Here is a 12,209-nt window from a genome sequence, read left to right on the forward strand (position 1 = left end):
TGTCTAGTTCCAGAACATTCTTGTCACATCAAAAGGAAACCTCACAGCCATGGAGCAGTCACTCCTCATTCTCCCCTATCCCCCAGCCCCTCACAACCACTAGTCCACCTCTGTCTCTCTGGATTTGCCGATTCTGGATATCTCGTATGAACACAACCATACAACACGTGACCTTTCGTGTCTCTTAATACTTTTCACTTGAAAACTTGATGTTTTCAAGGCTTACCCACATTGTTATCAGTTTGACAGACAGTTGGGTTGTTTATCCCATTTGGCTATTGTGAATAAGGCTGCCATGATCATCTGTACAGATGTATTTGTCTGAACATACGTTTTTAATTCTCTCGGGTATAAGCCTAGGAGCAGAATTCTTGGGTCATATGGAAACTCCATGTTTAACTTTTTGAGGAAATCACCAAACTGTTTTCCATGGTGAAATGGATTTTCATAACCTTAAATCAAGCTCTAACAAAACACCACAGGCTGGGTGACTTTCAAACGACAGACATATATTTCTCCCGGTTGCAGAGACTGGGAGTCAAAGGTCAAGGTGCTGGTGTGGTTGGGGGAGGGTCCCCTTCCAGGTCATAGGCTTCTTGCTGCGTCCTCACTGACAGAAGGGACTGGGGGGCTGTCAGGTGTCTCTTTTACAAGGGCACGAACCCCCTCCCAGAGCTCCATCACACTGGGCGTCAGACTTCAGGTGTGCCTTTGGGGGGCACACATGCAGGCCACAGCCATCAGAACCACAGGGGTCACTGAGGGACTTTAAGCTGAGAAGTGACAAGGTCAGATCTGTGCTTTCAACCCTGGCTCTGACTACCCTGTGGTGGGCAGAGAAGCAGAGCTGCAGGGAGATGGGTAGAGAGGCAGCTGTTTAGGAGAGGGGTTCATACCCCACAGACTTGGGGAGAACTGGTGGGCAAGAGAGGAGCCCCGTTTCTGGGCCCGGGGTGGGGTGGGGGCAGAGAATAGCCCTCAGCTGCCAAAACTCAAACTGGCCCACTGATGTGGGTGCCATAGGGTGGCGGGCAGAATGGGCAGGCCCTGTAGTCAGGCAGTGGGTGGGCGAACCACAGCTCCAGCGTTTACCAGCTCTGCAACATTGGGGCATTCCTAATGGCTGTATGTCTCAGTTTTTGCGGCTATGAATCGGGGACAATAGGATAACCTGCCCACGTTACAAATGAGATAATCAGTGTGAAGTCCTTGGTACAATGTGGGAGGCAGAAGGCCCTCCTCAACAAAGACGTCCACATCCTACAATCCCGGGAAGCTGTGTTATGTTACACAGCAAGAGAGACTTCACAGATCTGATTAAGGTTATGGACCTTGAGTAGGGAGATTATCCTGGATTGGCTGGGTGGGGCCAGTGTAATCACGTGAGTCCTGTTATGGGCTATATTGTATCCTCCCCAAATTTATATGTTGAAGTCCTAACCCCTTTTACTGCAGAATGTGACTGTAGTTGGAAATAGGGACTTTACAGAGGTAATTAAGGTTAAATTTGGTTATTAGGGTGGGTCCTGATCCTGTATGACTGGTGTCTTTCTCTGATACCCCCTGGGACCAGGTGCTACTGAGGATTTCATCAAAACAATCCACTTGAGGGGCGCCTGGGTGGCTCAGCCGTTAAGCGTCTGCCTTCGGCTCAGGTCATGATCCCAGGATCCTGGGATCAAGCCCCGCATCGGGCTCCCTGCTCTGCGGGAAGCCTGCTTCTCCCTCTCCCACTCCCCCTGCTTGTGTTCCCTCTCTCGCTGTGTCTTTCTCTGTCAAATAAAAGAAAAAAAAACAAAAAAAAAACAAAAAAAAACAATCCACTTGGGCCCTATTCAAATGTATTCTACTTAACCAGAGCATCTTCTGACCCGTGGCACTGCCCAAGGGATGACCAGGGCCCTCCCACCCCATTTCTGGCTCCTGGGCAGGTGTCTCCCACCCAGGATGCAGAGGTACCAGCCTTGGAATGAGCCAATCCTTTAACATCTTCTTTGACATAAAGTCTAAAGACTTTCTTTGGATATTAGTTGTCACCCATTTAACCCATCAAGGACCCAAATCCCTGGATCAGATTGGAACATTTCACAATCTCATCTACCCAGCTTGAGTTTTCATGAATTTGGCTTACAAAGGGGAGGTGGTGGAGAGTGGAGGAGGGTGCAGATTTGGTTCCCTCTGCTCTAGATTCCTTCAGAGAGCAGAATTAATGGAAGTATGCCAAGCGTGCTGTGTCTCATTTAGAACATGTTAAGTTGCAAGCAACAGAAAGCCAGCCTAAATGGCTTGAACACATACAGGTTTATTGTTCTCACATAACCAGAGGCTCAGAGGTCGGCATTGGCTGCCTCTGGTTCTGCTAATCTTCGATGTTTACCCAAGGTCTTTCTTTGCCTCATGGTTGCAAGATAGATGCTACAGCCCCAGACATCATGTCTGTGTTCAAGGCAGAAAGAAGAGGTGAAAAGTAGAACCTACCATGTCTGTCCCTTTAACAGGAAAAGTAGAAGTTTTTCCCAGAAATGTTCTCAACCTACTTTCATTCTCAACCTCCTTGGCTAGAAGTGGGTCATAGGGCCACCCCTAGTTGCAAGAGAAGCTGTCACATCGAGGAACAGGATTGTCGTGGTTTATGATCTGGTGCTGGGCGTGCGGCCACCGCGGATCCAGAGGAAGAAAGTTAGCGGAGGCAACTGACAGGTGGCTTTCTCTGGGCTTCTTTTTGAGAGTCGCCTCTCCATGCAGAATGTTTTAGGTTGAGGTTAGTTTACAATGCTTTCTTCACACCAGCTGTCTTATGTAGGCAAAGTTGTTTCTACAAGTGATACTATTCACATCCCGACTGAGCAGCCCGGTTGTTTGACCTTCGCCTGCCAGGTTAGAGGATACCACTAAATCCTCTCTATTTACCAGCTATTCTGCTCAGAATGTGTGAGTATTTAGAGAGGAAATAAGGCAGATGGGTCTGAGGCTTCAGGAGGAAGTTGAAGGTGTGAAGGAAGGAAATCCTTCATTAACAAAGGAATCTTTTCAATCCCAGCCAGGGGTTTGTTAGCAAGCCCAGGCACCAGTGGGGTTGCCCATGGGAACCAAGGTGGACTTTCTTCCCCAACGGGTGGTAGCAGGTGGCGGGTCATGAAGAGGGCACGCAGCCCGGCTGCCATGCTTCTATGTAGATTTCTTCTTTAATTACACGTTTTGGGGGGAGGCGAGCAAACAAGGGATAGGGGATCAGAGCCTGATTATTACTCAGGGAGACTTCTTTCCCTGGAGGCCCCTGGAGAGAGATCTCGTACAGGCCACTGTTGCTGATATTTCTCATTCTAAAAAATAAAAAAGAAAGATTTTTCAACCCAAGACAAAATTAGGTGGTGGCTTATGAGAGGGAGAGTTTCTCATGAGTGGACACCACATTGTTCTTATAAATAAAACCTATGGTAAGTTTAAAATAGTATATGTGTTTGTTTAGCTGGGAAAATAAAAAACTTTCACTGGTTCCTAGGCCTTCCCATCTCTCAGCTTTTCTGGTCGGGGGGTGCTTTTCCTGGACCCACCAGGCCACGGAGCAGCCAGGAGGCTCACGGGAGGGTCCACGGCGAACCACTTTGGCCCCTAGGGGGTGGCCCTGCCAGATGCATCTCTTTTTCAGTGATGGAATCAACATGTAAGCTGACTTGCACCTAGGATTCTGATTTTTGTTTTCCTGATGTCATCCCCTTAACTTGACCAGATGCTGATTTTCGGCTTCATTAATTATTCCGCAGGAAGGGTGCAAGCCTCGCTCCCGGGCAGATGCGGAAACAGTCCCTTCGGGAGAGGACTGGCAACTTGTAGCAGGGGGAGCCTGGCTCTGACCTCACGATGGAGCTGAGGAAGCCAGGGTCGGGTTTCCTCCAGTTGGGGCAGGGTGGGGGGCTTACTTCCTGCTCCCTGCCAGGGCCGGGGGCAAAAATCAACATTTAGGCATTTGTGAAGGAAAGGGAAGTGGTCCTGCCAGGAATTTAGCTTAAGGTGGTGGTGCTGTTATTTCAGGAACCTAATTGGATCTTTCCCCCTTATGTCCAATTTGCCTTAATTTGGGTCTCTCCAGAAGGCTCTGTTTTCCTACTTGTTCGTGTGAATTCAGTCCCATTCGCTTCTGCTGATGGACTCGCCGCAGAGTGCTCGGAAGCCGTGTCCCTGCGGTCCCTATCTGCCGGCTGGGCTCAGCGCACACCTCAGCTGCAGCAGGAGGCTGGTTGTGTAACAACGTGCTTTCCGTTCCCCGCCTCCCGCCCTGACCACAGAGCAGAAGGTCTGCATGCGAACGTATGTGGGGAAATACACGCATGTGTACATATCTATGGATATATATAGAAGTATGTGCATGCATGAAATTTGCTTGTATTTATAAAAAGTAATGACAAAGCCAAAACTGCAGAGGTGCAGGGGACAGGGAGAAAAGCTGGGTTTCTCCGGTCAGGCTGCCCGTGGGTCTGGATGAGAGCATCCCTGCTTTGGCCTGCCCCCAGCAGCCTGCCCCCCTGAGCTGAGGAGTCTGCAGGGCCAGGCGCAGTGGAGCTGACACCCTCCCTTCTAGATCATGGGACTCGAATTTCCTACCTACATGGCTCCAAGCCCACTCCGAGGGCCCATCCCAGGACCCTCCTCCCATGGGCAAACAGCACCTCAGGGAGGCACACTGTGCCCCCAGAGGGCTGGCCAGGGCCTGACACACCCGCAGGTATGTGTGCAAGTCCTCTTGTGGGACGGGAGGGTGTGAGAGATGGGAAGATTCGGGGAAAGATGGGGCAGGCTCTCCCCAGGCCGCCATGTTCCAGTTCAGAACTCTGGGGAGCCGAGAATTTTTTTTTTTTTTTAAGATTTTATTTATTTATTTGAGAGAGAGAGAATGAGAGAGAGAGAGAGCACATGAGAGGGGGGAGGGTCAGAGGGAGAGGCAGACTCCCTGCCGAGCAGGGAGCCCAATGTGGAACTCGATCCAGGGATTCCAGGATCATGACCTGAGCCGAAGGCAGTCGCTCAACCAACTGAGCCACCCAGGCGCCCGGGAGCGAGAATTCTGAATGGGAGATTGGTCTCCATGTCCGTGGCAAGAAGCCCTCGTCTAAGTAGGACGAGAGGACATAGTCTATTTAAGAATTTGGTGGCTTGATTTATAATTTGAAATACCTATGGGATATGGACCTCTGTCTGTGACCTTGTCCTGGGGCCCCCGAATATCAAGGGCAGTCTACTAAATTCACCTTGTTTTATTCATTTGACTTCGGAATCACATAGATATTTTACATAACTATGAAGTGAAATTTTATTTATGAAATTAATTTTATTAAGAAGAAGGCAAAATGAAACAGTGGAACTGCACTGAGTTTTGAACTGGTGACCTTACCTCCCAGAGAGGAACTATTTCAAGTGACTATAAAACACAAGAATTTAACTCTGCGTCCCAAGTTGGGCTATATTCTGAGAAAAAAACTGTGAACCATTTTTTAAAGTTATATTCCTGGATTCTGTTGTTCGTGGTAGTGTCGGGCATTTTTATTCTGAGACTTTTGTGGGTGCATCGTGGAGTAGAGCACCCGAGTTCTTTTGTGGGTGTAGTGAGGGAGGACAGGACTATTTGCCCCGGAAGGAAGGACACATATTACGCTTAGTGACGTAAATAAAAACCCCATAGGCCTGAATTTGAATTGGAAGTTTTTGCACGAACTCATGTATTTTATCTTTAAAAAGAGAAGTATTTCATGGTTTGGTCCAGTAAAGAGGCTTGGGGACAATGGAAACCACCAGAACCCAAACGGAGTGTCTAAATATCTAAGACTATTTCCTGCCAGGGGGAACCAGAGCTCTTCCAAGTTTGGGATGGGATGTGTTCGAGGTGAGCTCAGGTATCTCGACATCCCCAAGAGCTGGGATGTTCTCAAAGATGCTGACAGGGCCCAGCTGGTGTCATGAACCAGACTGAAGAGGCTCCCAACGCCACTGCAGCTGGAGGATCTCAGGGCTATTTTAGGGAACAAATGGTTATACAGTTGCCCCCAAAACTTACTGCCCTCCAGTGAGCTTTCAGACTATTTGCTTCTGGTTCATTCCATGGGCACACAGTCTACTCAAAAATCTCTCTTGGACACAGGTCCTCTTTTATTTAACGGCTTACACGGCCAACCGCATCCTGCTCCTTTCAACGTGACTTTCTTGAGGGCGTCTGAAATGATGAGTCTGCGTGGAAAGCAACAGCCTTCATCTGACTGGTGCTTCCAGACTAGATGCCATGGTCTGGCTGAGAAGGCTCTGCAAGGGGCCGATGAAAAGAGCTCTGAGCTTGCCGCAGGGGGTACTACCGTGGGGGAGGGATCATCATGGGGGAGGGATGTGGGGGAGGGAAGCAGCTGGATTTTCCAGTCAGTTTGGATTACAGGCCACAGACAGAGTGGCCTCGCTCAGCAGAGCTGTCCCCTTAGCCAAGCTGTCCCCGTCCATCTTTGCTGGCAAACGTACCCAACTTGATGTCTCTCTTACAGTGCCTTGCTAAATGCATCAAGGATCAGTCCCACCCATTTGAAAAATCACTTTTCCTAGAACTACAGGCTCCTTAGGTGCCTGGTCCATCTTCCGAGTTATCGAAGGCAACTGATCTGCCAAGTATTTCGCCACCTAGTAACACGGATCAGCAGCTCCCTGGCCTGCACTGTGCCTGCTGCCCAGGTGCGAACACTCTGTCTGCCCGCGGGGTTGAATTTGACCTATTCCATCACATCTGCATTCCCGCCCAGACCAAGGCAGAATAGGAGGAAGTGGAGTGCAAAGAATTTCTTTGTGAAAATAATCTGTAACTTGCACAAATCATTCTGCCCATAGTCCATTGGCCAAAATTTAGCCATAGAGTCACACCTACATGCACAAGAGCCCGGGAAATGTCACTTCTACCAGAGATGCCAAGTGCCCAGCCAAATTCAGAACAGGGGTTCTGTTATTAAAAGGACAAAGGGCAAAATAGATCCTGGGGTGCAATGAACGTTTCTGCCCTTGGGATTAGAGCTCGCCCCGGGGTATTTTTCCTTAAATCTGTGCTGTCCGGGACATAGACATTTTCTGTCGCTCAGAATCTCATCATGCAGCTCCTGGTTTAAGTCAGATAAGGGGGAGGGGCATCAGTTGGGGTGATGTCCTCTCTTCTAGATGGCCATTCTGATCTGGATTCCCAGCTGCCCTGAGGCTGGTATTGATAGCAATAGTAGTAGATGACCATTTATTGAACATCCATTGTGCAGTGGATTTTTTTTTTGTGATTCGCATGCATGTTCTCAATCTTCACAAACCCAACAAGGTGAGTCTTCAAATGGCCACATTCTACACTAGGAGACTGTGCCCAAGACTGTAATGGAGAGAGCTTTCTCACCAACATTCTCACTCCCCAGGGTTCCCATCATGGGGGGCCAGCACGGTCCCCTAAAAGGAAATGAGAAGCTGGCTGATCCTGAATGACACTTGCATTAACTTGTCTTTGCTGCGGGATCAGTATGTCTTGGAAACTAGTGATTTCCGAAGTGGGGGTCCATGAGTCTCGGAGTGGGGGTGGGGGTTGGGATGGCTCATCGGAATGCAGGAAGACAATGCCAGAATGTTCATTTGTATTTATTTTTACCTCATCCTTTAACCAGTTCTCTTGTGTGCATGCTTTCTAACGTGCACACCATAATCAGCACAGTAGTAAATGTATTTAATTTACAAGTAGATATACAATATGGAAGTGCTTACGAGGCATTTGCAAATGGTGGGGTGCTTGATTTAAAAAGCTTGGAGACCACTGATATCCATTGCTGCTCCCCCGGCAACCTGGTGCTCTCACGCCCAGGGTGGCGGGAGGGGGAGTGGAGGGAGGAGGGATGAGCATTCTGTGGCAACCATGCTTTGTTCCCCGGGCCAGAGTGCATGGCTCTGCCTGACAGCCTGAGGAGCTGGGAAGGTGCACAGTGTTGACCCATCCCAGGCAGCACTCACTTCCCACGGCCAATTACAAATCCATGCAGAGCCCCCAGAAGGTGCAAACCATTCCTCAAGGCTCCCCCGGGTTTGCTTTCTCTGTGAAACATGCACCTCCCCTGGGCTCCTTCTCACTCCTTCTGTGTGTCTCCTTGAAGTTTGCAGCCCCAACCTCACTCTATCCTGTGTAGGCAAGTGGGCAAGTCCCATTTATGGACCCAGAATTTTCCAATGAGAGTGCCAGCCAGGCCAGCACACCCCTTTCTTGCTACTACTGATCCCCTCATCGCAAAAGTCCCTGTGTTCTGTGTAACAGGGGTGATGGGTCCACTGTTCTCCCTGTTAGGGGCTGAATTGTGTTCCCCCCAAATTCATATGCTGAAGTGCTAACCCCCAGTACCTCAGAATGTGGCCCTCTTTGGAGATAAGGTCTTTACAGGGTCATCAAGTTTAAGTGAGATCATTCCAGTGGGTCCTAATCCTACATAACTGGTGTCCTTATAAGAAGGGCAACATTTGGAGACAGAAGGTCACGGGACCATGCAGGTGGGGACTGACAAGCCAAGAAGCACCAAGGATCACCAGCACACTCCCAGAGGCTGTTGGAGGGGAGAGGCCTGGGGCGGGATTCCCTCCTGCTCTCAGAAGGAGCCAGTCCTTGATCTTGGCCTTTGCCTTCCAGAACTGGGAGATAGTAGGTTCCATTGTGGAGCTGCTTCAGTTCACGGCAGTCTTAGCCAACTACTACACTCTGCTCTCTGTGGAGTCCCCGCCTTGTTGGGTTCAGTCCCATCTTGGTAAGGGAGTGAGGGCTTCTGTCTGCCCATCGGTGGAGGGCATCCAGGTCTCCATCTGCTGCTCAGGGAGGCTTGCGAGTGTCTAGGACATGGACATGGCCCCAGGACGGAGTCAGTGGAGACATGGGGGTTCCAGGCTCTGGTCTCGCCTTCATCCTTCTAGACCGTCCTGCACTTCATTCCTGCTTCATTGCCATGAGGGTATTCTGTCTCCTTCCTCTAGGCCCAGCCTTACTCCCTCCAAGTGGAAAAACTGCCCGTAGCAGGGCTTTGTCTCTTGTCTGCTAGTAATTTGCCTCGTCACAGAAAAACTGACTTGCCCCTGGGATACAGCAGACAGTTGCTCCCAGATCGAGAGTGAGGACTGCGTTGTGCCTGAATTGCAAAGGTTTTTAAATGAGGAGTCACACAAAAGTATAAATACTAAGTTCTATCAAGTCATTCACTGAAAAGGGTAGAAAAATATAAAATCAAGGCGACCTCAGTAATTGAGGATGCTGGATCCCTGTACTGCATGCTTGGGCTGCCCTCAGCCTCTCTTTCTGCATCTCTTCGGGGAAAGCTGCCTCTCCTTCTCTGGGTAGAATCCACAAACATGGCCACAGAACTTTCCAGACTCACAATCCTCTCATTTTTCCTCATGGGCTCTGTTTCTAAATTCTCTGAGACTTTCATCTTCTCTGCTCCGAATCCTCTCTTTTCTCCAATACTGGAGCTGGAGTTCCTCGGATGAAGGAAGTCTCCACCATCACATTTGTCCTGTCTTCGAGAGGCAGTGGGAGCAGTGGGTAGAGATGCCCAGCCACGTGTGAATTCCATGAGGCCCCGTCTCCCACCAACTGTGGGCCCTTGAGCAGCGACTTCAGCCACGTGTGCCAAGATGCTCGCCTGTCACCTGGGGAGGTACTGGTGCCTGCTCATGGGGCTGTTGTGACAATTAATGAGTTAGCTCTCGTAACAGGGGTTTAGTAAATATTACTGTGCTCTGACAGCCCATCTCTGGGGCCCAGTTGTCATAGTACACGTTTGCTGTTTGAATAAATACGTCCTTCCTGCTATCCTTTCCTGGTGCCCACCTTCAAATTAAAACACTCCAGAGATAGTGCTTCAAGCATGGTCCTTGCCGGGTGTTTCAGTCTGGGTCCAATCAGGAGACAGACACCACACAATCACTGGAGCAAGGGAAGTTGAATATGAGGAATTATTAAGCCGTGATGGAAGAGTAGCTGTCCCTCTCCCATACTCTACTGGCCACCCCTTAGCATCGCACTCGCAACAAAGGAGAAATGCCACAGTCCCGCCCGCTATCACTGCGCAGGTACTCAGGGGGAATCTGGACCCACTAGGCAATAAATCGACAACTGGTGCATGGGGTGAAGATTGTGGTATTTATCCACAAGTTAAAATTATATGAAGAAATTTAAAATCATGTTTTAGAAGACTATTTGATTCCTTGAAAGAATCTTTGTGAGACATTAAGTGAGAAAAGCGAATTACAAAAGCAAATAGTACAATGGAACCCTAGTTTTATAAAACAGAGAAAGAAAAAGAGCAAAGCTCTTCATTTCACAGAAAAAGATTCCTGGACTTCTTTTCCTTCCTCTCACTGCCTATCAGCCCCCCTTCTACCCTTTCCCGTTATCTGGTTAGAATGATAAAGTGAGAAACAGGTGGGCCAGGGCTGGCCACCTTACATAGTAGAGAACGGAGGGTTTTAATTCCTTTTCTGTCGACTGCCTCATCCCTCACCCAGGAGGAGTTGGGAAATTAATACTGAGCTGTATCGAATTGCAACCAACACATACTCGTGGGTACTTTCCCCATCCTTTCTGCTCTTAGAAGTCCCCCAGGGATCCTGGACTGGCCTCTCCTCAGACCCAAAAGGACCAGAAAGGCTTTGTACGCTGGCTTCAGGAAGGGCGTGAGGAGATACGATTCTCCTTATTATGTAGATCAGTGTGTGTCTGTGTTCTCGTGGGAAAAAAAAGCAGCCTGTGGTTGACGGTGCTGGTTAGACCATGTTTAAAGTGGTTCTTTGCTGCTCTGCTTCTCAGAATCTCTGTGAGCTCTGGGAATCTCTCTGTGGTGTGCAGCATGTCCCGGCTTTTATTTTAATTCATGTGTTTGCTTTGCAGGACACAGTTCGGAAAATGCTGCAGTAGAAAAATAGGAAAAACGTCTACACACATTTTTTTATGTGTGTTAAAATGCATTTGATCTCATAGCATCTTTTCTTATACTAGTGATTGACTTCTGTTACAAAGTGTTTGCTCATAAAAATATCACTGCATATATGTACACATAGATACATATACACACGCATCCATGCACATGTGCACACACATTTGTATACATGCATGCACACACATGCGGACATACATGCACACACAAACACACATACGCAACACATACATATACACATACATACATATGCATACATGCATTTACACAGATGTAATACGTGCACACACATAAATGTGCATATATACATATATAAGCACTGACAAATATTGGAGGATTCTATGCTCTAGGGGCAGCAGCTTCCACCTTTTGGGGTGAAATTCTGGATGACTGAATCCATCTGTGTGGTTTTCTCCACCATTTCTATGGTTATTTATTCCTTTGGTATTAAGGCAAGAGTAACTGTGAAATGCCTTCTCTTGGGTTTCCACTGTGGCATTTAAAGCCTTCTGCTGGGTGCCACTCGGAAGGAGAGCCCCTGTGTGCTCCCCATCAAGGTGACCACACAGAGGCTGTCTCCCACGTCAAATTTCTTGATGAGGCAGCGTCAACGCGAATGTCAGCGGGGAAGGTCCCCTGACCCACTAATGGGCTGTGTCCTGATTCGGCAGGACCTGCTTTCCTTTCAAGGGTCACGCTGCTGTCTTCTGAGCCGGTGAAGCCTTGACCCTCTCTGACAATGATTACTTCATGTCAAAAGGGAGCCATGCTGAGCTGTCTAAATCTGATGGGAAAAGACAGAGCAGCTCCCATCCAACTCTGGGCCATGAGGCTCCAGTGGAGGGTTAAAGGTTCTGGAATGTTCTGTGGAAAGACTTAATAGCCTTTCCCGTGCTCCCTCCTGCTAGCCTCCTAAATAGGATCTCACCAGGCTGCAGCGTCCCTCTGTGGGAGCACAGGCCTTCAGACAGTGGCACCATCCTGGGGCCCAGGCCCGTGCTCTGAAAATAGGGCAAGAAAGATGGCCTGGGGCTGCTGGCTGACCATCTTCAGGGCAAATAACCTGCATCTCCTGGAATTTGTTCGAGGAGGAAGTGGGGAGGGCGCTCTCTAGCCTAAGGAGAAATGACCCATTTAAAATCCTAGGTGTGGATTTCGCACGGGGCTAACCAGCACCATCGCTTGCCTCCTCCCACCCTTTCCCAGGCTGTTGCTTACAAAGTGCGGACCGCGTGCTGCCCTGCGCCT

Source organism: Mirounga leonina, unplaced genomic scaffold, assembly GCF_011800145.1.
Source record: "Mirounga leonina isolate KUSES-001 unplaced genomic scaffold, KU_Mleo_1.0 Mir_175, whole genome shotgun sequence".
Classification (NCBI taxonomy): Eukaryota; Metazoa; Chordata; class Mammalia; order Carnivora; family Phocidae; genus Mirounga; species Mirounga leonina.